At 36.7% G+C, this 24,351-nt stretch overlaps 15 non-coding genes across 15 annotated transcripts; all 15 read right to left on the bottom strand.

Annotated features, from left to right (window-relative positions):
• Nucleotides 1-2,259: 2,259 nt before the first annotated feature.
• On the bottom strand, nucleotides 2,260-2,331 carry TRNAM-CAU (transfer RNA methionine (anticodon CAU)). The gene has a single exon. It is a non-coding gene; the product is annotated as a tRNA-Met (tRNA).
• A 1,094-nt stretch (nucleotides 2,332-3,425) lies between these two features.
• On the bottom strand, nucleotides 3,426-3,497 carry TRNAM-CAU (transfer RNA methionine (anticodon CAU)). The gene has a single exon. It is a non-coding gene; the product is annotated as a tRNA-Met (tRNA).
• A 1,094-nt stretch (nucleotides 3,498-4,591) lies between these two features.
• TRNAM-CAU (transfer RNA methionine (anticodon CAU)) lies at nucleotides 4,592-4,663 on the bottom strand. The gene has a single exon. It is a non-coding gene; the product is annotated as a tRNA-Met (tRNA).
• Nucleotides 4,664-6,925: 2,262 nt separating this feature from the next.
• Nucleotides 6,926-6,997, bottom strand: TRNAM-CAU (transfer RNA methionine (anticodon CAU)). Its single transcript has one exon. It is a non-coding gene; the product is annotated as a tRNA-Met (tRNA).
• Nucleotides 6,998-9,259: 2,262 nt separating this feature from the next.
• Nucleotides 9,260-9,331, bottom strand: TRNAM-CAU (transfer RNA methionine (anticodon CAU)). Its single transcript has one exon. It is a non-coding gene; the product is annotated as a tRNA-Met (tRNA).
• Nucleotides 9,332-10,426: 1,095 nt separating this feature from the next.
• TRNAM-CAU (transfer RNA methionine (anticodon CAU)) lies at nucleotides 10,427-10,498 on the bottom strand. The gene has a single exon. It is a non-coding gene; the product is annotated as a tRNA-Met (tRNA).
• A 1,095-nt stretch (nucleotides 10,499-11,593) lies between these two features.
• Nucleotides 11,594-11,665, bottom strand: TRNAM-CAU (transfer RNA methionine (anticodon CAU)). Its single transcript has one exon. It is a non-coding gene; the product is annotated as a tRNA-Met (tRNA).
• Nucleotides 11,666-12,759: 1,094 nt separating this feature from the next.
• On the bottom strand, nucleotides 12,760-12,831 carry TRNAM-CAU (transfer RNA methionine (anticodon CAU)). Its single transcript has one exon. It is a non-coding gene; the product is annotated as a tRNA-Met (tRNA).
• Nucleotides 12,832-13,925: 1,094 nt separating this feature from the next.
• On the bottom strand, nucleotides 13,926-13,997 carry TRNAM-CAU (transfer RNA methionine (anticodon CAU)). Its single transcript has one exon. It is a non-coding gene; the product is annotated as a tRNA-Met (tRNA).
• A 1,095-nt stretch (nucleotides 13,998-15,092) lies between these two features.
• TRNAM-CAU (transfer RNA methionine (anticodon CAU)) lies at nucleotides 15,093-15,164 on the bottom strand. The gene has a single exon. It is a non-coding gene; the product is annotated as a tRNA-Met (tRNA).
• A 1,094-nt stretch (nucleotides 15,165-16,258) lies between these two features.
• TRNAM-CAU (transfer RNA methionine (anticodon CAU)) lies at nucleotides 16,259-16,330 on the bottom strand. Its single transcript has one exon. It is a non-coding gene; the product is annotated as a tRNA-Met (tRNA).
• A 1,094-nt stretch (nucleotides 16,331-17,424) lies between these two features.
• On the bottom strand, nucleotides 17,425-17,496 carry TRNAM-CAU (transfer RNA methionine (anticodon CAU)). The gene has a single exon. It is a non-coding gene; the product is annotated as a tRNA-Met (tRNA).
• A 1,094-nt stretch (nucleotides 17,497-18,590) lies between these two features.
• TRNAM-CAU (transfer RNA methionine (anticodon CAU)) lies at nucleotides 18,591-18,662 on the bottom strand. The gene has a single exon. It is a non-coding gene; the product is annotated as a tRNA-Met (tRNA).
• A 1,095-nt stretch (nucleotides 18,663-19,757) lies between these two features.
• TRNAM-CAU (transfer RNA methionine (anticodon CAU)) lies at nucleotides 19,758-19,829 on the bottom strand. Its single transcript has one exon. It is a non-coding gene; the product is annotated as a tRNA-Met (tRNA).
• A 3,429-nt stretch (nucleotides 19,830-23,258) lies between these two features.
• Nucleotides 23,259-23,330, bottom strand: TRNAM-CAU (transfer RNA methionine (anticodon CAU)). Its single transcript has one exon. It is a non-coding gene; the product is annotated as a tRNA-Met (tRNA).
• Between the last annotated feature and the right edge of the window lie 1,021 nt (nucleotides 23,331-24,351).

The raw sequence follows: 24,351 nt of genomic DNA, 5'->3' as shown, positions 1-24,351 counted from the left end.
CATGTAAGTTTAAGAGATCCTGAAGTACTCCTTCATCATGTGAAAGTACCAATGTGTTTCTTCATTGGTCAATGGAAGAAAAATCTTGCAAAACTCTCCAGATTATTGCCTTTTTAACCTTTTTCTAGGAAACTTTCTGGATGAATGCTTTTTAGCCTTTGTCAGTACAAGCTTTTGCAAGCTGTCTCTGTGGTGCAATCTGTTAGCGCGTTCGGCTGTTAACCGAAAGGTTGGTGGTTTAATCCCACCCAGGGACGTAATTGACCGTGTGATCAAATTTTGGTGATCTTTAAGTAGACAAGTCAAAATTTCAAACCACCTCTTATAGTGTAGGGTATCTGGCCTTCTCTGATGCAATCAGAGTCAGATTTGATTAAGTCATTTTATAAAAAACAGGAAGCACAATTTAGCATGGGGATGCAGAGAAAAAAAATTATGCAGGCAGAGAAATCCAATTGAGTGATTAATCAGCTCTCCATTTTATGGCTTTATTTTTATGCTAACACATTTGCTCTCTGAAAAGTGTCCACAAAGCCAAGTCTCTGATTAACACCTTTGTAGGAATGGTTTTTCACCTATTACTGATTAAAACTTGCTTCATTGGAAAGGCAGCAAGATGCATCCTCATTACAATGTCCACTGAAATAATACAGGTTGACACCAGGAAACATAAACCTCACTGCATCCTTGCTGCTTTCTCAAGTGGGAATCTGTTTAATGTGAAAACCAGGTGATATCTAATCAGCACACAGGTAAGAAGTTAAGAAAATCTTTCTTTAAGGGTGAAGATGTTTCTCACAAAATCGTTGCCCCAATGCATCATTGAAATTCAAGCTGGAAAGATGATTTTGAAATATCAATTGTACATTTTGCATTGCTCTTCTGGTGACAATATAGCTTGTTTTTGTCAATTACCATTTCAGTAATAGGGTAAAGAAAATTAAGTGGATTTCTGAAAGAAAACAATGCTGTCAATATACTATTAAAACAAATTAAAATGTTAAAAGTTATTGTACTTTAAGTAAAAATAAAAGAGTCAAAATATCAATCCCAGTTTTGGAAGAATTTAATTAACCAAAAAATAAGTGCACATAGCAGAGGATGGTTTCGATCCATCGACCTCTGGGTTATGGGCCCAGCACTCTTCCGCTGCGCCACTCTGCTGCTCATGTTAGTGTCAGAGATCCTGAAGTACTCACTCATCATGTGAAAGTACCAATGTGTTTCTTCATTGGTCAATGGAAGAAAAATCTTGCAAAACTCTCCAGATTATTGCCTTTTTAACCTTTTTCTAGAAAACTTTCTAGATGAATGCTTTTTAGCCTTTGTCAGTACATGCTTTTGCAAGCTGTCTCTGTGGCGCAATCGGTAAGCGCATTCGGCTGTTAACCTAAAGGTTGGTGGTTCAATCCCACCCAGGAATGTTATTGACCGTGTGATCAAATTTTGGTGATCTTTAAGTAGACAAGTCAAAATTTCAAACCACCTCTTATAGTGTAGGGTATCTGGCCTTCTCTGATGCAATCAGAGTCAGATTTGATGAAGTCATTTTATAAAAAACAGGAAGCACAATTTAGCATGGGGTTGCAGAGAAAAAAAATTATGCAGGCAGAGAAATCCAATTGAGTGATTAATCAGCTCTCCATTTTATGGCTTTATTTTTATGCTAACACATTTGCTCTCTGAAAAGTGTCCACAAAGCCAAGTCTCTGATTAACACCTTTGTAGGAATGGTTTTTCACCTATTACTGATTAAAACTTGCTTCATTGGAAAGGCAGCAAGATGCATCCTCATTACAATGTCCACTGAAATAATACAGGTTGACACCAGGAAACATAAACCTAACTGCATCCTTGCTGCTTTCTCAAGTGGGAATCTGTTTAATGTGAAAACCAGGTGATATCTAATCAGCACACAGGTAAGAAGTTAAGAAAATCTTTCTTTAAGGGTGAAGATGTTTCTCACAAAATCGTTGCCCCAATGCATCATTGAAATTCAAGCTGGAAAGATGATTTTGAAATATCAATTGTACATTTTGCATTGCTCTTCTGGTGACAATGTAGCTTGTTTTTGTCAATTACCATTTCAGTAATAGGGTAAAGAAAATTAAGTGGATTTCTGAAAGAAAACAATGCTGTCAATATACTATTGAAACAAATTAAAATGTTAAAAGTTACTGTACTTTAGGTAAAAATAAAAGAGTCAAAATATCAATCCCAGTTTTGGAAGAATTTAATTAACAAAAAAATAAGTGCACATAGCAGAGGATGGTTTCGATCCATCGACCTCTGGGTTATGGGCCCAGCACGCTTCCGCTGCGCCACTCTGCTGCTCATGTAAGTTTAAGAGATCCTGAAGTACTCCTTCATCATGTGAAAGTACCAATGTGTTTCTTCATTGGTCAATGGAAGAAAAATCTTGCAAAACTCTCCAGATTATTGCCTTTTTAACCTTTTTCTAGGAAACTTTCTAGATGAATGCTTTTTAGCCTTTGTCAGTACATGCTTTTGCAAGCTGTCTCTGTGGCGCAATCGGTAAGCGCATTCGGCTGTTAACCTAAAGGCTGGTGGTTCAATCCCACCCAGGAATGTTATTGACCGTGTGATCAAATTTTGGTGATCTTTAAGTAGACAAGTCAAAATTTCAAACCACCTCTTATAGTGTAGGGTACCTGGCCTTCTCTGATGCAATCAGAGTCAGATTTGATGAAGTCATTTTATAAAAAACAGGAAGCACAATTTAGCATGGGGTTGCAGAGAAAAAAATTATGCTGGCAGAGAAATCCAATTGAGTGATTAATCAGCTCTCCATTTTATGGCTTTATTTTTATGCTAACACATTTGCTCTCTGAAAAGTGTCCACAAAGCCAAGTCTCTGATTAACACCTTTGTAGGAATGGTTTTTCACCTATTACTGATTAAAACTTGCTTCATTGGAAAGGCAGCAAGATGCATCCTCATTACAATGTCCACTGAAATAATACAGGTTGACACCAGGAAACATAAACCTCACTGCATCCTTGCTGCTTTCTCAAGTGGGAATCTGTTTAATGTGAAAACCAGGTGATATCTAATCAGCACACAGGTAAGAAGTTAAGAAAATCTTTCTTTAAGGGTGAAGATGTTTCTCACAAAATCGTTGCCCCAATGCATCATTGAAATTCAAGCTGGAAAGATGATTTTGAAATATCAATTGTACATTTTGCATTGCTCTTCTGGTGACAATATAGCTTGTTTTTGTCAATTACAATTTCAGTAATAGAGTAAAGACAATTAAGTGGATTTCTGAAAGAAAACAATGCTGTCAATATACTATTAAAACAAATTAAAATGTTAAAAGTTATTGTACTTTAAGTAAAAATAAAAGAGTCAAAATATCAATCCCAGTTTTGGAAGAATTTAATTAACCAAAAAATAAGTGCACATAGCAGAGGATGGTTTCGATCCATCGACCTCTGGGTTATGGGCCCAGCACGCTTCCGCTGCGCCACTCTGCTGCTCATGTTAGTGTCAGAGATCCTGAAGTACTCACTCATTATGTGAAAGTACCAATGTGTTTCTTAGTTGGTCAATGGAAGAAAAATCTTGCAAAACTCTCCAGACTATTGCCTTTTTAACCTTTTTCTAGGAAACTTTCTAGATGAATGCTTTTTAGCCTTTGTCAGTACATGCTTTTGCAAGCTGTCTCTGTGGCGCAATCGGTAAGCGCATTCGGCTGTTAACCTAAAGGCTGGTGGTTCAATCCCACCCAGAAATGTTATTGACCGTGTGATCAAATTTTGGTGATCTTTAAGTAGACAAGTCAAAATTTCAAACCACCTCTTATAGTGTAGGGTACCTGGCCTTCTCTGATGCAATCAGAGTCAGATTTGATGAAGTCATTTTATAAAAAACAGGAAGCACAATTTAGCATGGGGTTGCAGAGAAAAAAATTATGCAGGCAGAGAAATCCAATTGAGTGATTAATCAGCTCTCCATTTTATGGCTTTATTTTTATGCTAACACATTTGCTCTCTGAAAAGTGTCCACAAAGCCAAGTCTCTGATTAACACCTTTGTAGGAATGGTTTTTCACCTATTACTGATTAAAACTTGCTTCATTGGAAAGGCAGCAAGATGCATCCTCATTACAATGTCCACTGAAATAATACAGGTTGACACCAGGAAACATAAACCTCACTGCATCCTTGCTGCTTTCTCAAGTGGGAATCTGTTTAATGTGAAAGCCAGGTGATATCTAATCAGCACACAGGTAAGAAGTTAAGAAAATCTTTCTTTAAGGGTGAAGATGTTTCTCACAAAATCGTTGCCCCAATGCATCATTGAAATTCAAGATGGAAAGATGATTTTGAAATATCAATTGTACATTTTGCATTGCTCTTCTGGTGACAATATAGCTTGTTTTTGTCAATTACCATTTCAGTAATAGGGTAAAGAAAATTAAGTGGATTTCTGAAAGAAAACAATGCTGTCAATATACTATTAAAACAAATTAAAATGTTAAAAGTTATTGTACTTTAAGTAAAAATAAAAGAGTCAAAATATCAATCCCAGTTTTGGAAGAATTTAATTAACCAAAAAATAAGTGCACATAGCAGAGGATGGTTTCGATCCATCGACCTCTGGGTTATGGGCCCAGCACGCTTCCGCTGCGCCACTCTGCTGCTCATGTTAGGGTCAGAGATCCTGAAGTACTTACTCATTATGTGAAAGTACCAATGTGTTTCTTCGTTGGTCAATGGAAGAAAAATCTTGCAAAACTCTCCAGATTATTGCCTTTTTAACCTTTTTCTAGGAAACTTTCTAGATGAATGCTTTTTAGCCTTTGTCAGTACATGCTTTTGCAAGCTGTCTCTGTGGTGCAATCGGTAAGCGCATTCGGCTGTTAACCTAAAGGTTGGTGGTTCAATCCCACCCAGGAATGTTATTGACCGTGTGATCAAATTTTGGTGATCTTTAAGTAGACAAGTCAAAATTTCAAACCACCTCTTATAGTGTAGGGTACCTGGCCTTCTCTGATGCAATCAGAGTCAGATTTGATGAAGTCATTTTATAAAAAACGGAAAGCACAATTTAGCATGGGGTTGCAGAGAAAAAAAATTATGCAGGCAGAGAAATCCAATTGAGTGATTAATCAGCTCTCCATTTTATGGCTTTATTTTTATGCTAACACATTTGCTCTCTGAAAAGTGTCCACAAAGCCAAGTCTCTGATTAACACCTTTGTAGGAATGGTTTTTCACCTATTACTGATTAAAACTTGCTTCATTGGAAAGGCAGCAAGATGCATCCTCATTACAATGTCCACTGAAATAATACAGGTTGACACCAGGAAACGTAAACCTCACTGCATCCTTGCTGCTTTCTCAAGTGGGAATCTGTTTAATGTGAAAACCAGGTGATATCTAATCAGCACACAGGTAAGAAGTTAAGAAAATCTTTCTTTAAGGGTGAAGATGTTTCTCACAAAATCGTTGCCCCAATGCATCATTGAAATTCAAGCTGGAAAGATGATTTTGAAATATCAATTGTACATTTTGCATTGCTCTTCTGGTGACAATGTAGCTTGTTTTTGTCAATTACCATTTCAGTAATAGGGTAAAGAAAATTAAGTGGATTTCTGAAAGAAAGCAATGCTGTCAATATGCTATTAAAACAAATTAAAATGTTAAAAGTTATTGTACTTTAGGTAAAAATAAAAGAGTCAAAATATCAATCCCAGTTTTGGAAGAATTTAATTAACAAAAAAATAAGTGCACATAGCAGAGGATGGTTTCGATCCATCGATCTCTGGGTTATGGGCCCAGCACGCTTCCGCTGCGCCACTCTGCTGCTCATGTAAGTTTAAGAGATCCTGAAGTACTCCTTCATCATGTAAAAGTACCAATGTGTTTCTTCATTGGTCAATGGAAGAAAAATCTTGCAAAACTCTCCAGATTATTGCCTTTTTAACCTTTTTCTAGGAAACTTTCTAGATGAATGCTTTTTAGCCTTTGTCAGTACAAGCTTTTGCAAGCTGTCTCTGTGATGCAATCTGTTAGCGCGTTCGGCTGTTAACCGAAAGGATGGTGGTTTAATCCCACCCAGGGACGTAATTGACCGTGTGATCAAATTTTGGTGATCTTTAAGTAGACAAGTCAAAATTACAAACCACCTCTTATAGTGTAGGGTATCTGGCCTTCTCTGATGCAATCAGAGTCAGATTTGATTAAGTCATTTTATAAAAAACAGGAAGCACAATTTAGCATGGGGATGCAGAGAAAAAAAATTATGCAGGCAGAGAAATCCAATTGAGTGATTAATCAGCTCTCCATTTTATGGCTTTATTTTTATGCTAACACATTTGCTCTCTGAAAAGTGTCCACAAAGCCAAGTCTCTGATTAACACCTTTGTAGGAATGGTTTTTCACCTATTACTGATTAAAACTTGCTTCATTGGAAAGGCAGCAAGATGCATCCTCATTACAATGTCCACTGAAATAATACAGGTTGACACCAGGAAACATAAACCTCACTGCATCCTTGCTGCTTTCTCAAGTGGGAATCTGTTTAATGTGAAAGCCAGGTGATATCTAATCAGCACACAGGTAAGAAGTTAAGAAAATCTTTCTTTAAGGGTGAAGATGTTTCTCACAAAATCGTTGCCCCAATGCATCATTGAAATTCAAGATGGAAAGATGATTTTGAAATATCAATTGTACATTTTGCATTGCTCTTCTGGTGACAATATAGCTTGTTTTTGTCAATTACCATTTCAGTAATAGGGTAAAGAAAATTAAGTGGATTTCTGAAAGAAAACAATGCTGTCAATATACTATTAAAACAAATTAAAATGTTAAAAGTTATTGTACTTTAAGTAAAAATAAAAGAGTCAAAATATCAATCCCAGTTTTGGAAGAATTTAATTAACCAAAAAATAAGTGCACATAGCAGAGGATGGTTTCGATCCATCGACCTCTGGGTTATGAGCCCAGCACGCTTCCGCTGCGCCACTCTGCTGCTCATGTTAGTGTCAGAGATCCTGAAGTACTTACTCATTATGTGAAAGTACCAATGTGTTTCTTCGTTGGTCAATGGAAGAAAAATCTTGCAAAACTCTCCAGATTATTGCCTTTTTAACCTTTTTCTAGGAAACTTTCTAGATGAATGCTTTTTAGCCTTTGTCAGTACTTGCTTTTGCAAGCTGTCTCTGTGGTGCAATCGGTAAGCGCATTCGGCTGTTTACCTAAAGGTTGGTTGTTCAATCCCACCCAGGGATGTTATTGACCGTGTGATCAAATTTTGGTGATCTTTAAGTAGACAAGTCAAAATTTCAAACCACCTCTTATAGTGTAGGGTACCTGGCCTTCTCTGATGCAATCAGAGTCAGATTTGATGAAGTCATTTTATAAAAAACAGAAAGCACAATTTAGCATGGGGTTGCAGAGAAAAAAAATTATGCAGGCAGAGAAATCCAATTGAGTGATTAATCAGCTCTCCATTTTATGGCTTTATTTTTATGCTAACACATTTGCTCTCTGAAAAGTGTCCACAAAGTCAAGTCTCTGATTAACACCTTTGTAGGAATGGTATTTCACCTATTACTGATTAAAACTTGCTTCATTGGAAAGGCAGCAAGATGCATCCTCATTACAATGTCCACTGAAATAATACAGGTTGACACCAGGAAACATAAACCTCACTGCATCCTTGCTGCTTTCTCAAGTGGGAATCTGTTTAATGTGAAAACCAGGTGATATCTAATCAGCACACAGGTAAGAAGTTAAGAAAATCTTTCTTTAAGGGTGAAGATGTTTCTCACAAAATCGTTGCCCCAATGCATCATTGAATTTCAAGCTGGAAAGATGATTTTGAAATATCAATTGTACATTTTGCATTGCTCTTCTGGTGACAATGTAGCTTGTTTTTGTCAATTACCATTTCAGTAATAGGGTAAAGAAAATTAAGTTGATTTCTGAAAGAAAACAATGCTGTCAATATGCTATTAAAACAAATTAAAATGTTAAAAGTTATTGTACTTTAGGTAAAAATAAAAGAGTCAAAATATCAATCCCAGTTTTGGAAGAATTTAATTAACAAAAAAATAAGTGCACATAGCAGAGGATGGTTTCGATCCATCGATCTCTGGGTTATGGGCCCAGCACGCTTCCGCTGCGCCACTCTGCTGCTCATGTAAGTTTAAGAGATCCTGAAGTACTCCTTCATCATGTAAAAGTACCAATGTGTTTCTTCATTGGTCAATGGAAGAAAAATCTTGCAAAACTCTCCAGATTATTGCCTTTTTAACCTTTTTCTAGGAAACTTTCTAGATGAATGCTTTTTAGCCTTTGTCAGTACAAGCTTTTGCAAGCTGTCTCTGTGATGCAATCTGTTAGCGCGTTCGGCTGTTAACCGAAAGGATGGTGGTTTAATCCCACCCAGGGACGTAATTGACCGTGTGATCAAATTTTGGTGATCTTTAAGTAGACAAGTCAAAATTACAAACCACCTCTTATAGTGTAGGGTATCTGGCCTTCTCTGATGCAATCAGAGTCAGATTTGATTAAGTCATTTTATAAAAAACAGGAAGCACAATTTAGCATGGGGATGCAGAGAAAAAAAATTATGCAGGCAGAGAAATCCAATTGAGTGATTAATCAGCTCTCCATTTTATGGCTTTATTTTTATGCTAACACATTTGCTCTCTGAAAAGTGTCCACAAAGCCAAGTCTCTGATTAACACCTTTGTAGGAATGGTTTTTCACCTATTACTGATTAAAACTTGCTTCATTGGAAAGGCAGCAAGATGCATCCTCATTACAATGTCCACTGAAATAATACAGGTTGACACCAGGAAACATAAACCTCACTGCATCCTTGCTGCTTTCTCAAGTGGGAATCTGTTTAATGTGAAAGCCAGGTGATATCTAATCAGCACACAGGTAAGAAGTTAAGAAAATCTTTCTTTAAGGGTGAAGATGTTTCTCACAAAATCGTTGCCCCAATGCATCATTGAAATTCAAGATGGAAAGATGATTTTGAAATATCAATTGTACATTTTGCATTGCTCTTCTGGTGACAATATAGCTTGTTTTTGTCAATTACCATTTCAGTAATAGGGTAAAGAAAATTAAGTGGATTTCTGAAAGAAAACAATGCTGTCAATATACTATTAAAACAAATTAAAATGTTAAAAGTTATTGTACTTTAAGTAAAAATAAAAGAGTCAAAATATCAATCCCAGTTTTGGAAGAATTTAATTAACCAAAAAATAAGTGCACATAGCAGAGGATGGTTTCGATCCATCGACCTCTGGGTTATGGGCCCAGCACGCTTCCGCTGCGCCACTCTGCTGCTCATGTTAGTGTCAGAGATCCTGAAGTACTTACTCATTATGTGAAAGTACCAATGTGTTTCTTCGTTGGTCAATGGAAGAAAAATCTTGCAAAACTCTCCAGATTATTGCCTTTTTAACCTTTTTCTAGGAAACTTTCTAGATGAATGCTTTTTAGCCTTTGTCAGTACTTGCTTTTGCAAGCTGTCTCTGTGGTGCAATCGGTAAGCGCATTCGGCTGTTTACCTAAAGGTTGGTTGTTCAATCCCACCCAGGGATGTTATTGACCGTGTGATCAAATTTTGGTGATCTTTAAGTAGACAAGTCAAAATTTCAAACCACCTCTTATAGTGTAGGGTACCTGGCCTTCTCTGATGCAATCAGAGTCAGATTTGATGAAGTCATTTTATAAAAAACAGAAAGCACAATTTAGCATGGGGTTGCAGAGAAAAAAAATTATGCAGGCAGAGAAATCCAATTGAGTGATTAATCAGCTCTCCATTTTATGGCTTTATTTTTATGCTAACACATTTGCTCTCTGAAAAGTGTCCACAAAGTCAAGTCTCTGATTAACACCTTTGTAGGAATGGTATTTCACCTATTACTGATTAAAACTTGCTTCATTGGAAAGGCAGCAAGATGCATCCTCATTACAATGTCCACTGAAATAATACAGGTTGACACCAGGAAACATAAACCTCACTGCATCCTTGCTGCTTTCTCAAGTGGGAATCTGTTTAATGTGAAAACCAGGTGATATCTAATCAGCACACAGGTAAGAAGTTAAGAAAATCTTTCTTTAAGGGTGAAGATGTTTCTCACAAAATCGTTACCCCAATGCATCATTGAATTTCAAGCTGGAAAGATGATTTTGAAATATCAATTGTACATTTTGCATTGCTCTTCTGGTGACAATGTAGCTTGTTTTTGTCAATTACCATTTCAGTAATAGGGTAAAGAAAATTAAGTGGATTTCTGAAAGAAAACAATGCTGTCAATATGCTATTAAAACAAATTAAAATGTTAAAAGTTATTGTACTTTAGGTAAAAATAAAAGAGTCAAAATATCAATCCCAGTTTTGGAAGAATTTAATTAACAAAAAAATAAGTACACATAGCAGAGGATGGTTTCGATCCATCGACCTCTGGGTTATGGGCCCAGCACGCTTCCGCTGCGCCACTCTGCTGCTCATGTTAGTGTCAGAGATCCTGAAGTACTTACTCATTATGTGAAAGTACCAATGTGTTTCTTCGTTGGTCAATGGAAGAAAAATCTTGCAAAACTCTCCAGATTATTGCCTTTTTAACCTTTTTCTAGGAAACTTTCTAGATGAATGCTTTTTAGCCTTTGTCAGTACAAGCTTTTGCAAGCTGTCTCTGTGGTGCAATCTGTTAGCGCGTTCGGCTGTTAACCTAAAGGTTGGTGGTTCAATCCCATCCAGGAATGTTATTGACCGTGTGATCAAATTTTGGTGATCTTTAAGTAGACAAGTCAAAATTTCAAACCACCTCTTATAGTGTAGGGTATCTGGCCTTCTCTGATGCAACCAGAGTCAGATTTGATTAAGTCATTTTATAAAAAACAGGAAGCACAATTTAGCATGGGGTTGCAGAGAAAAAAAATTATGCAGGCAGAGAAATCCAATTGAGTGATTAATCAGCTCTCCATTTTATGGCTTTATTTTTATGCTAACACATTTGCTCTCTGAAAAGTGTCCACAAAGCCAAGTCTCTGATTAACACCTTTGTAGGAATGGTTTTTCACCTATTACTGATTAAAACTTGCTTCATTGGAAAGGCAGCAAGATGCATCCTCATTACAATGTCCACTGAAATAATACAGGTTGACACCAGGAAACATAAACCTCACTGCATCCTTGCTGCTTTCTCAAGTGGGAATCTGTTTAATGTGAAAACCAGGTGATATCTAATCAGCACACAGGTAAGAAGTTAAGAAAATCTTTCTTTAAGGGTGAAGATGTTTCTCACAAAATCGTTGCCCCAATGCATCATTGAAATTCAAGCTGGAAAGATGATTTTGAAATATCAATTGTACATTTTGCATTGCTCTTCTGGTGACAATATAGCTTGTTTTTGTCAATTACAATTTCAGTAATAGAGTAAAGAAAATTAAGTGGATTTCTGAAAGAAAACAATGCTGTCAATATACTATTAAAACAAATTAAAATGTTAAAAGTTATTGTACTTTAAGTAAAAATAAAAGAGTCAAAATATCAATCCCAGTTTTGGAAGAATTTAATTAACCAAAAAATAAGTGCACATAGCAGAGGATGGTTTCGATCCATCGACCTCTGGGTTATGGGCCCAGCACGCTTCCGCTGCGCCACTCTGCTGCTCATGTTAGTGTCAGAGATCCTGAAGTACTCACTCATTATGTGAAAGTACCAATGTGTTTCTTAGTTGGTCAATGGAAGAAAAATCTTGCAAAACTCTCCAGACTATTGCCTTTTTAACCTTTTTCTAGGAAACTTTCTAGATGAATGCTTTTTAGCCTTTGTCAGTACATGCTTTTGCAAGCTGTCTCTGTGGCGCAATCGGTAAGCGCATTCGGCTGTTAACCTAAAGGTTGGTGGTTCAATCCCACCCAGGAATGTTATTGACCGTGTGATCAAATTTTGGTGATCTTTAAGTAGACAAGTCAAAATTTCAAACCACCTCTTATAGTGTAGGGTACCTGGCCTTCTCTGATGCAATCAGAGTCAGATTTGATGAAGTCATTTTATAAAAAACAGGAAGCACAATTTAGCATGGGGTTGCAGAGAAAAAAATTATGCAGGCAGAGAAATCCAATTGAGTGATTAATCAGCTCTCCATTTTATGGCTTTATTTTTATGCTAACACATTTGCTCTCTGAAAAGTGTCCACAAAGCCAAGTCTCTGATTAACACCTTTGTAGGAATGGTTTTTCACCTATTACTGATTAAAACTTGCTTCATTGGAAAGGCAGCAAGATGCATCCTCATTACAATGTCCACTGAAATAATACAGGTTGACACCAGGAAACATAAACCTAACTGCATCCTTGCTGCTTTCTCAAGTGGGAATCTGTTTAATGTGAAAACCAGGTGATATCTAATCAGCACACAGGTAAGAAGTTAAGAAAATCTTTCTTTAAGGGTGAAGATGTTTCTCACAAAATCGTTGCCCCAATGCATCATTGAAATTCAAGCTGGAAAGATGATTTTGAAATATCAATTGTACATTTTGCATTGCTCTTCTGGTGACAATGTAGCTTGTTTTTGTCAATTACCATTTCAGTAATAGGGTAAAGAAAATTAAGTGGATTTCTGAAAGAAAACAATGCTGTCAATATACTATTGAAACAAATTAAAATGTTAAAAGTTACTGTACTTTAGGTAAAAATAAAAGAGTCAAAATATCAATCCCAGTTTTGGAAGAATTTAATTAACAAAAAAATAAGTGCACATAGCAGAGGATGGTTTCGATCCATCGACCTCTGGGTTATGGGCCCAGCACGCTTCCGCTGCGCCACTCTGCTGCTCATGTAAGTTTAAGAGATCCTGAAGTACTCCTTCATCATGTGAAAGTACCAATGTGTTTCTTCATTGGTCAATGGAAGAAAAATCTTGCAAAACTCTCCAGATTATTGCCTTTTTAACCTTTTTCTAGGAAACTTTCTAGATGAATGCTTTTTAGCCTTTGTCAGTACATGCTTTTGCAAGCTGTCTCTGTGGCGCAATCGGTAAGCGCATTCGGCTGTTAACCTAAAGGCTGGTGGTTCAATCCCACCCAGGAATGTTATTGACCGTGTGATCAAATTTTGGTGATCTTTAAGTAGACAAGTCAAAATTTCAAACCACCTCTTATAGTGTAGGGTACCTGGCCTTCTCTGATGCAATCAGAGTCAGATTTGATGAAGTCATTTTATAAAAAACAGGAAGCACAATTTAGCATGGGGTTGCAGAGAAAAAAATTATGCTGGCAGAGAAATCCAATTGAGTGATTAATCAGCTCTCCATTTTATGGCTTTATTTTTATGCTAACACATTTGCTCTCTGAAAAGTGTCCACAAAGCCAAGTCTCTGATTAACACCTTTGTAGGAATGGTTTTTCACCTATTACTGATTAAAACTTGCTTCATTGGAAAGGCAGCAAGATGCATCCTCATTACAATGTCCACTGAAATAATACAGGTTGACACCAGGAAACATAAACCTCACTGCATCCTTGCTGCTTTCTCAAGTGGGAATCTGTTTAATGTGAAAGCCAGGTGATATCTAATCAGCACACAGGTAAGAAGTTAAGAAAATCTTTCTTTAAGGGTGAAGATGTTTCTCACAAAATCGTTGCCCCAATGCATCATTGAAATTCAAGATGGAAAGATGATTTTGAAATATCAATTGTACATTTTGCATTGCTCTTCTGGTGACAATATAGCTTGTTTTTGTCAATTACCATTTCAGTAATAGGGTAAAGAAAATTAAGTGGATTTCTGAAAGAAAACAATGCTGTCAATATACTATTAAAACAAATTAAAATGTTAAAAGTTATTGTACTTTAATTAAAAATAAAAGAGTCAAAATATCAATCCCAGTTTTGGAAGAATTTAATTAACCAAAAAATAAGTGCACATAGCAGAGGATGGTTTCGATCCATCGACCTCTGGGTTATGGGCCCAGCACGCTTCCGCTGCGCCACTCTGCTGCTCATGTTAGTGTCAGAGATCCTGAAGTACTTACTCATTATGTGAAAGTACCAATGTGTTTCTTCGTTGGTCAATGGAAGAAAAATCTTGCAAAACTCTCCAGATTATTGCCTTTTTAACCTTTTTCTAGGAAACTTTCTAGATGAATGCTTTTTAGCCTTTGTCAGTACAAGCTTTTGCAAGCTGTCTCTGTGGTGCAATCTGTTAGCGCGTTCGGCTGTTAACCTAAAGGTTGGTGGTTCAATCCCACCCAGGAATGTTAATGACCGTGTGATCAAATTTTGGTGATCTTTAAGTAGACAAGTCAAAATTTCAAACCACCTCTTATAGTGTAGGGTATCTGGCCTTCTCTGATGCAACCAGAGTCAGATTTGATTAAGTCATTTTATAAAAAACAGGAAGCACAATTTAGCATGGGGTTGCAGAGAAAAAAAATTATGCAGGCAGAGAAATCCAATTGAGTGATTAATCAGCTCTCCATTTTATGGCTTTATTTTTATGCTAACACATTTGCTCTCTGAAAAGTGTCCACAAAGCCAAGTCTCTGATTAACACCTTTGTAGGAATGGTTTTTCACCTATTACTGATTAAAACTTGCTTCATTGGAAAGGCAGCAAGATGCATCCTCATTACAATGTCCACTGAAATAATACAGGTTGACACCAGGAAACATAAACCTCACTGCATCCTTGCTGCTTTCTCAAGTGGGAATCTGTTTAATGTGAAAACCAGGTGATATCTAATCAGCACACAGGTAAGAAGTTAAGAAAATCTTTCTTTAAGGGTGAAGATGTTTCTCACAAAATCGTTGCCCCAATGCATCATTGAAATTCAAGCTGGAAAGATGATTTTGAAATATCAATTGTACATTTTGCATTGCTCTTCTGGTGACAATATAGCTTGTTTTTGTCAATTACAATTTCAGTAATAGAGTAAAGAAAATTAAGTGGATTTCTGAAAGAAAACAATGCTGTCAATATACTATTAAAACAAATTAAAATGTTAAAAGTTATTGTACTTTAAGTAAAAATAAAAGAGTCAAAATATCAATCCCAGTTTTGGAAGAATTTAATTAACCAAAAAATAAGTGCACATAGCAGAGGATGGTTTCGATCCATCGACCTCTGGGTTATGGGCCCAGCACGCTTCCGCTGCGCCACTCTGCTGCTCATGTTAGTGTCAGAGATCCTGAAGTACTCACTCATTATGTGAAAGTACCAATGTGTTTCTTAGTTGGTCAATGGAAGAAAAATCTTGCAAAACTCTCCAGACTATTGCCTTTTTAACCTTTTTCTAGGAAACTTTCTAGATGAATGCTTTTTAGCCTTTGTCAGTACATGCTTTTGCAAGCTGTCTCTGTGGCGCAATCGGTAAGCGCATTCGGCTGTTAACCTAAAGGTTGGTGGTTCAATCCCACCCAGGAATGTTATTGACCGTGTGATCAAATTTTGGTGATCTTTAAGTAGACAAGTCAAAATTTCAAACCACCTCTTATAGTGTAGGGTACCTGGCCTTCTCTGATGCAATCAGAGTCAGATTTGATGAAGTCATTTTATAAAAAACAGGAAGCACAATTTAGCATGGGGTTGCAGAGAAAAAAATTATGCAGGCAGAGAAATCCAATTGAGTGATTAATCAGCTCTCCATTTTATGGCTTTATTTTTATGCTAACACATTTGCTCTCTGAAAAGTGTCCACAAAGCCAAGTCTCTGATTAACACCTTTGTAGGAATGGTTTTTCACCTATTACTGATTAAAACTTGCTTCATTGGAAAGGCAGCAAGATGCATCCTCATTACAATGTCCACTGAAATAATACAGGTTGACACCAGGAAACATAAACCTAACTGCATCCTTGCTGCTTTCTCAAGTGGGAATCTGTTTAATGTGAAAACCAGGTGATATCTAATCAGCACACAGGTAAGAAGTTAAGAAAATCTTTCTTTAAGGGTGAAGATGTTTCTCACAAAATCGTTGCCCCAATGCATCATTGAAATTCAAGCTGGAAAGATGATTTTGAAATATCAATTGCACATTTTGCATTGCTCTTCTGGTGACAATGAAGCTTGTTTTTGTCAATTACCATTTCAGTAATAGGGTAAAGAAAATTAAGTGGATTTCTGAAAGATAACAATGCTGTCAATATACTATTGAAACAAATTAAAATGTTAAAAGTTACTGTACTTTAGGTAAAAATAAAAGAGTCAAAATATCAATCCCAGTTTTGGAAGAATTTAATTAACAAAAAAATAAGTGCACATAGCAGAGGATGGTTTCGATCCATCGACCTCTGGGTTATGGGCCCAGCACGCTTCCGCTGCGCCACTCTGCTGCTCATGTAAGTTTAAGAGATCCTGAAGTACTCCTTCATCATGTGAAAGTACCAATGTGTTTCTTCATTGGTCAATGGAAGAAAAATCTTGCAAAACTCTCCAGATTATTGCCTTTTTAACCTTTTTCTAGGAAACTTTCTAGATGAATGCTTTTTAGCCTTTGTCAGTACATGCTTTTGCAAGCTGTCTCTGTGGCGCAATCGGTAAGCGCATTCGGCTGTTAACCTAAAGGTTGGTGGTTCAATCCCACCCAGGAATGTTATTGACCGTGTGATCAAATTTTGGTGATCTTTAAGTAGACAAGTCAAAATTTCAAACCACCTCTTATAGTGTAGGGTACCTGGCCTTCTCTGATGCAATCAGAGTCAGATTTGATGAAGTCATTTTATAAAAAACAGGAAGCACAATTTAGCATGGGGTTGTAGAGAAAAAAATTATGCAGGCAGAGAAATCCAATTGAGTGATTAATCAGCTCTCCATGTTATGGCTTTATTTTTATGCTAACACATTTGCTCTATGAAAAGTGTCCACAAAGCCAAGTCTCTGATTAACACCTTTGTAGGAATGGTTTTTCACCTATTACTGATTAAAACTTGCTTCATTGGAAAGGCAGCAAGATGCATCCTCATTACAATGTCCACTGAAATAATACAGGTTGACACCAGGAAACATAAACCTAACTGCATCCTTGCTGCTTTCTCAAGTGGGAATCTGTTTAATGTGAAAACCAGGTGATATCTAATCAGCACACAGGTAAGAAGTTAAGAAAATCTTTCTTTAAGGGTGAAGATGTTTCTCACAAAATCGTTGCCCCAATGCATCATTGAAATTCAAGCTGGAAAGATGATTTTGAAATATCAATTGTACATTTTGCATTGCTCTTCTGGTGACAATGTAGCTTGTTTTTGTCAATTACCATTTCAGTAATAGGGTAAAGAAAATTAAGTGGATTTCTGAAAGAAAACAATGCTGTCAATATGCTATTAAAACAAATTAAAATGTTAAAAGTTATTGTACTTTAGGTAAAAATAAAAGAGTCAAAATATCAATCCCAGTTTTGGAAGAATTTAATTAACAAAAAAATAAGTGCACATAGCAGAGGATGGTTTCGATCCATCGACCTCTGGGTTATGGGCCCAGCACGCTTCCGCTGCGCCACTCTGCTGCTCATGTTAGTGTCAGAGATCCTGAAGTACTCACTCATTATGTGAAAGTACCAATGTGTTTCTTCGTTGGTCAATGGAAGAAAAATCTTGCAAAACTCTCCAGATTATTGCCTTTTTAACCTTTTTCTAGGAAACTTTCTAGATGAATGCTTTTTAGCCTTTGTCAGTACATGCTTTTGCAAGCTGTCTCTGTGGCGCAATCGGTAAGCGCATTCGGCTGTTAACCTAAAGGTTGGTGGTTCAATCCCACCCAGGAATGTTATTGACCGTGTGATCAAATTTTGGTGATCTTTAAGTAGACAAGTCAAAATTTCAAACCACCTCTTATAGTGTAGGGTACCTGGCCTTCTCTGATGCAATCAGAGTCAGATTTGATGAAGTCATTTTATAAAAAACAGGAAGCACAATTTAGCATGGGGTTGTAGAGAAAAAAATTATGCAGGCAGAGAAATCCAATTGAGTGATTAATCAGCTCTCCATGTTATGGCTTTATTTTTATGCTAACACATTTGCTCTATGAAAAGTGTCCACAAAGCCAAGTCTCTGATTAACACCTTTGTAGGAATGGTTTTTCACCTATTACTGATTAAAACTTGCTTCATTGGAAAGGCAGCAAGATGCATCCTCATTACAATGTCCACTGAAATAATACAGGTTGACACCAGGAAACATAAACCTAACTGCATCCTTGCTGCTTTCTCAAGTGGGAATCTGTTTAATGTGAAAACCAGGTGATATCTAATCAGCACACAGGTAAGAAGTTAAGAAAATCTTTCTTTAAGGGTGAAGATGTTTCTCACAAAATCGTTGCCCCAATGCATCATTGAAATTCAAGCTGGAAAGATGATTTTGAAATATCAATTGTACATTTTGCATTGCTCTTCTGGTGACAATGTAGCTTGTTTTTGTCAATTACCATTTCAGTAATAGGGTAAAGAAAATTAAGTGGATTTCTGAAAGAAAACAATGCTGTCAATATACTATTAAAACAAATTAAAATGTTAAAAGTTACTGTACTTTAGGTAAAAATAAAAGAGTCAAAATATCAATCCCAGTTTTGGAAGAATTTAATTAACCAAAAAATAAGTGCACATAGCAGAGGATGGTTTCGATCCATCGACCTCTGGGTTATGGGCCCAGCACGCTTCCGCTGCGCCACTCTGCTGCTCATGTAAGTTTAAGAGATCCTGAAGTACTCCTTCATCATGTGAAAGTACCAATGTGTTTCTTCATTGGTCAATGGAAGAAAAATCTTGCAAAACTCTCCAGATTATTGCCTTTTTAACCTTTTTCTAGGAAACTTTCTTGATGAATGCTTTTTAGCCTTTGTCAGTACAAGCTTTTGCAAGCTGTCTCTGTGGTGCAATCTGTTAGCGCGTTCGGCTGTTAACCGAAAGGTTGGTGGTTTAATCCCACCCAGGGACGTAATTGACCGTGTGATCAAATTTTGGTGATCTTTAAGTAGACAAGTCAAAATTTCAAACCACCTCTTATAGTGTAGGGTATCTGGCCTTCTCTGATGCAATCAGAGTCAGATTTGATTAAGTAATTTTATAAAAAACAGGAAGCACAATTTAGCATGGGGATGCAGAGAAAAAAAATTATGCAGGCAGAGAAATCCAATTGAGTGATTAATCAGCTCTCCATTTTATGGCTTTATTTTTATGCTAACACATTTGCTCTCTGAAAAGTGTCCACAAAGCCAAGTCTCTGATTAACACCTTTGTAGGAATGGTTTTTCACCTATTACTGATTAAAACTTGCTTCATTGGAAAGGCAGCAAGATGCATCCTCATTACAATGTCCACTGAAATAATACAGGTTGACACCAGGAAACATAAACCTCACTGCATCCTTGCTGCTTTCTCAAGTGGGAATCTGTTTAATGTGAAAACCAGGTGATATCTAATCAGCACACAGGTAAGAAGTTAAGAAAATTTTTCTTTAAGGGTGAAGATGTTTCTCACAAAATCGTTGCCCCAATGCATCATTGAAATTCAAGCTGGAAAGATGATTTTGAAATATCAATTGTACATTTTGCATTGCTCTTCTGGTGACAATATAGCTTGTTTTTGTCAATTACCATTTCAGTAATAGGGTAAAGAAAATTAAGTGGATTTCTGAAAGAAAACAATGCTGTCAATATACTATTAAAACAAATTAAAATGTTAAAAGTTATTGTACTTTAAGTAAAAATAAAAGAGTCAAAATATCAATCCCAGTTTTGGAAGAATTTAATTAACCAAAAAATAAGTGCACATAGCAGAGGATGGTTTCGATCCATCGACCTCTGGGTTATGGGCCCAGCACGCTTCCGCTGCGCCACTCTGCTGCTCATGTTAGTGTCAGAGATCCTGAAGTACTCACTCATCATGTGAAAGTACCAATGTGTTTCTTCATTGGTCAATGGAAGAAAAATCTTGCAAAACTCTCCAGATTATTGCCTTTTTAACCTTTTTCTAGGAAACTTTCTAGATGAATGCTTTTTAGCCTTTGTCAGTACATGCTTTTGCAAGCTGTCTCTGTGGCGCAATCGGTAAGCGCATTCGGCTGTTAACCTAAAGGTTGGTGGTTCAATCCCACCCAGGAATGTTATTGACCGTGTGATCAAATTTTGGTGATCTTTAAGTAGACAAGTCAAAATTTCAAACCACCTCTTATAGTGTAGGGTATCTGGCCTTCTCTGATGCAATCAGAGTCAGATTTGATGAAGTCATTTTATAAAAAACAGGAAGCACAATTTAGCATGGGGTTGCAGAGAAAAAAAATTATGCAGGCAGAGAAATCCAATTGAGTGATTAATCAGCTCTCCATTTTATGGCTTTATTTTTATGCTAACACATTTGCTCTCTGAAAAGTGTCCAAATAGCCAAGTCTCTGATTAACACCTTTGTAGGAATGTTTTTTCACCTATTACTGATTAAAACTTGCTTCATTGGAAAGGCAGCAAGATGCATCCTCATTACAATGTCCACTGAAATAATACAGGTTGACACCAGGAAACATAAACCTCACTGCATCCTTGCTGCTTTCTCAAGTGGGAATCTGTTTAATGTGAAAACCAGGTGATATCTAATCAGCACACAGGTAAGAAGTTAAGAAAATCTTTCTTTAAGGGTGAAGATGTTTCTCACAAAATCGTTGCCCCAATGCATCATTGAAATTCAAGCTGGAAAGATGATTTTGAAATATCAATTGTACATTTTGCATTGCTCTTCTGGTGACAATGTAGCTTGTTTTTGTCAATTACCATTTCAGTAATAGGGTACAGAAAATTAAGTGGATTTCTGAAAGAAAACAATGCTGTCAATATACTATTAAAACAAATTAAAATGTTAAAAGTTATTGTACTTTAAGTAAAAATAAAAGAGTCAAAATATCAATCCCAGTTTTGGAAGAATTTAATTAACAAAAAAATAAGTGCACATAGCAGAGGATGGTTTCGATCCATTGACCTCTGGGTTATGGGCCCAGCACGCTTCCGCTGCGCCACTCTGCTGCTCATGTTAGTGTCAGAGATCCTGAAGTACTCACTCATCATGTGAAAGTACCAATGTGTTTCTTCGTTGGTCAATGGAAGAAAAATCTTGCAAAACTCTCCAGATTATAGCCTTTTTAACCTTTTTCTAGGAAACTTTCTAGATGAATGCTTTTTAGCCTTTGTCAGTACAAGCTTTTGCAAGCTGTCTCTGTGGTGCAATCTGTGAGCGCGTTCGGCTGTTAACCGAAAGGTTGGTGGTTTAATCCCACCCAGGGACGTAATTGACCGTGTGATCAAATTTTGGTGATCTTTAAGTAGACAAGTCAAAATTTCAAACCACCTCTTATAGTGTAGGGTATCTGGCCTTCTCTGATGCAACCAGAGTCAGATTTGATGAAGTCATTTTATAAAAAACAGGAAGCACAATTTAGCATGGGGTTGCAGAGAAAAAAAATTATGCAGGCAGAGAAATCCAATTGAGTGATTAATCAGCTCTCCATTTTATGGCTTTATTTTTATGCTAACACATTTGCTCTCTGAAAAGTGTCCACAAAGCCAAGTCTCTGATTAACACCTTTGTAGGAATGGTTTTTCACCTATTACTGATTAAAACTTGCTTCATTGGAAAGGCAGCAAGATGCATCCTCATTACAATGTCCACTGAAATAATACAGGTTGACACCAGGAAACATAAACCTCACTGCATCCTTGCTGCTTTCTCAAGTGGGAATCTGTTTAATGTGAAAACCAGGTGATATCTAATCAGCACACAGGTAAGAAGTTAAGAAAATCTTTCTTTAAGGGTGAAGATGTTTCTCACAAAATCGTTGCCCCAATGCATCATTGAAATTCAAGCTGGAAAGATGATTTTGAAATATCAATTGTACATTTTGCATTGTTCTTCTGGTGACAATATAGCTTGTTTTTGTCAATTACCATTTCAGTAATAGGGTAAAGAAAATTAAGTGGATTTCTGAAAGAAAACAATGCTGTCAATATACTATTAAAACAAATTAAAATGTTAAAAGTTATTGTACTTTAAGTAAAAATAAAAGAGTCAAAATATCAATCCCAGTTTTGGAAGAATTTAATTAACCAAAAAATAAGTGCACATAGCAGAGGATGGTTTCAATCCATCGACCTCTGGGTTATGGGCCCAGCACGCTTCCGCTGCGCCACTCTGCTGCTCATGTTAGTGTCAGAGATCCTGAAGTACTCCTTCATCATGTGAAAGTACCAATGTGTTTCTTCATTGGTCAATGGAAGAAAAATCTTGCAAAACTCTCCAGATTATTGCCTTTTTAACCTTTTTCTAGGAAACTTTCTAGATGAATGCTTTTTAGCCTTTGTCAGTACAAGCTTTTGCAAGCTGTCTCTGTGGTGCAATCTGTCAGCGCGTTCGGCTGTTAACCGAAAGGTTGGTGGTTTAATCCCACCCAGGGACGTAATTGACCGTGTGATCAAATTTTGGTGATCTTTAAGTAGACAAGTCAAAATTTCAAACCACCTCTTATAGTGTAGGGTATCTGGCCTTCTCTGATGCAATCAGAGTCAGATTTGATTAAGTCATTTTATAAAAAACAGGAAGCACAATTTAGCATGGGGATGCAGAGAAAAAAAATTATGCAGGCAGAGAAATCCAATTGAGTGATTAATCAGCTCTCCATTTTATGGCTTTATTTTTATGCTAACACATTTGCTCTCTGAAAAGTGTCCACAAAGCCAAGTCTCTGATTAACACCTTTGTAGGAATGGTTTTTCACCTATTACTGATTAAAACTTGCTTCATTGGAAAGGCAGCAAGATGCATCCTCATTACAATGTCCACTGAAATAATACAGGTTGACACCAGGAAACAAAAACCTCACTGCATCCTTGCTGCTTTCTCAAGTGGGAATCTGTTTAATGTGAAAACCAGGTGATATCTAATCAGCACACAGGTAAGAAGTTAAGAAAATCTTTCTTTAAGGGTGAAGATGTTTCTCACAAAATCGTTGCCCCAATGCATCATTGAAATTCAAGCTGGAAAGATGATTTTGAAATATCAATTGTACATTTTGCATTGCTCTTCTGGTGACAATATAGCTTGTTTTTGTCAATTACAATTTCAGTAATAGAGTAAAGAAAATTAAGTGGATTTCTGAAAGAAAACAATGCTGTCAATATACTATTAAAACAAATTAAAATGTTAAAAGTTATTGTACTTTAAGTAAAAATAAAAGAGTCAAAATATCAATCCCAGTTTTGGAAGAATTTAATTAACCAAAAAATAAGTGCACATAGCAGAGGATGGTTTCGATCCATCGACCTCTGGGTTATGGGCCCAGCACGCTTCCGCTGCGCCACTCTGCTGCTCATGTTAGTGTCAGAGATCCTGAAGTACTCACTCATTATGTGAAAGTACCAATGTGTTTCTTAGTTGGTCAATGGAAGAAAAATCTTGCAAAACTCTCCAGACTATTGCCTTTTTAACCTTTTTCTAGGAAACTTTCTAGATGAATGCTTTTTAGCCTTTGTCAGTACATGCTTTTGCAAGCTGTCTCTGTGGCGCAATCGGTAAGCGCATTCGGCTGTTAACCTAAAGGTTGGTGGTTCAATCCCACCCAGGAATGTTATTGACCGTGTGATCAAATTTTGGTGATCTTTAAGTAGACAAGTCAAAATTTCAAACCACCTCTTATAGTGTAGGGTACCTGGCCTTCTCTGATGCAATCAGAGTCAGATTTGATGAAGTCATTTTATAAAAAACAGGAAGCACAATTTAGCATGGGGTTGCAGAGAAAAAAATTATGCAGGCAGAGAAATCCAATTGAGTGATTAATCAGCTCTCCATTTTATGGCTTTATTTTTATGCTAACACATTTGCTCTCTGAAAAGTGTCCACAAAGCCAAGTCTCTGATTAACACCTTTGTAGGAATGGTTTTTCACCTATTACTGATTAAAACTTGCTTCATTGGAAAGGCAGCAAGATGCATCCTCATTACAATGTCCACTGAAATAATACAGGTTGACACCAGGAAACATAAACCTAACTGCATCCTTGCTGCTTTCTCAAGTGGGAATCTGTTTAATGTGAAAACCAGGTGATATCTAATCAGCACACAGGTAAGAAGTTAAGAAAATCTTTCTTTAAGGGTGAAGATGTTTCTCACAAAATCGTTGCCCCAATGCATCATTGAAATTCAAGCTGGAAAGATGATTTTGAAATATCAATTGTACATTTTGCATTGCTCTTCTGGTGACAATGTAGCTTGTTTTTGTCAATTACCATTTCAGTAATAGGGTAAAGAAAATTAAGTGGATTTCTGAAAGAAAACAATGCTGTCAATATACTATTGAAACAAATTAAAATGTTAAAAGTTACTGTACTTT

Source organism: Pseudophryne corroboree, chromosome 4, assembly GCF_028390025.1.
Source record: "Pseudophryne corroboree isolate aPseCor3 chromosome 4, aPseCor3.hap2, whole genome shotgun sequence".
Taxonomy (NCBI): domain Eukaryota; kingdom Metazoa; phylum Chordata; class Amphibia; order Anura; family Myobatrachidae; genus Pseudophryne; species Pseudophryne corroboree.
This window is presented reverse-complemented; position numbering and strand designations above follow the sequence as displayed.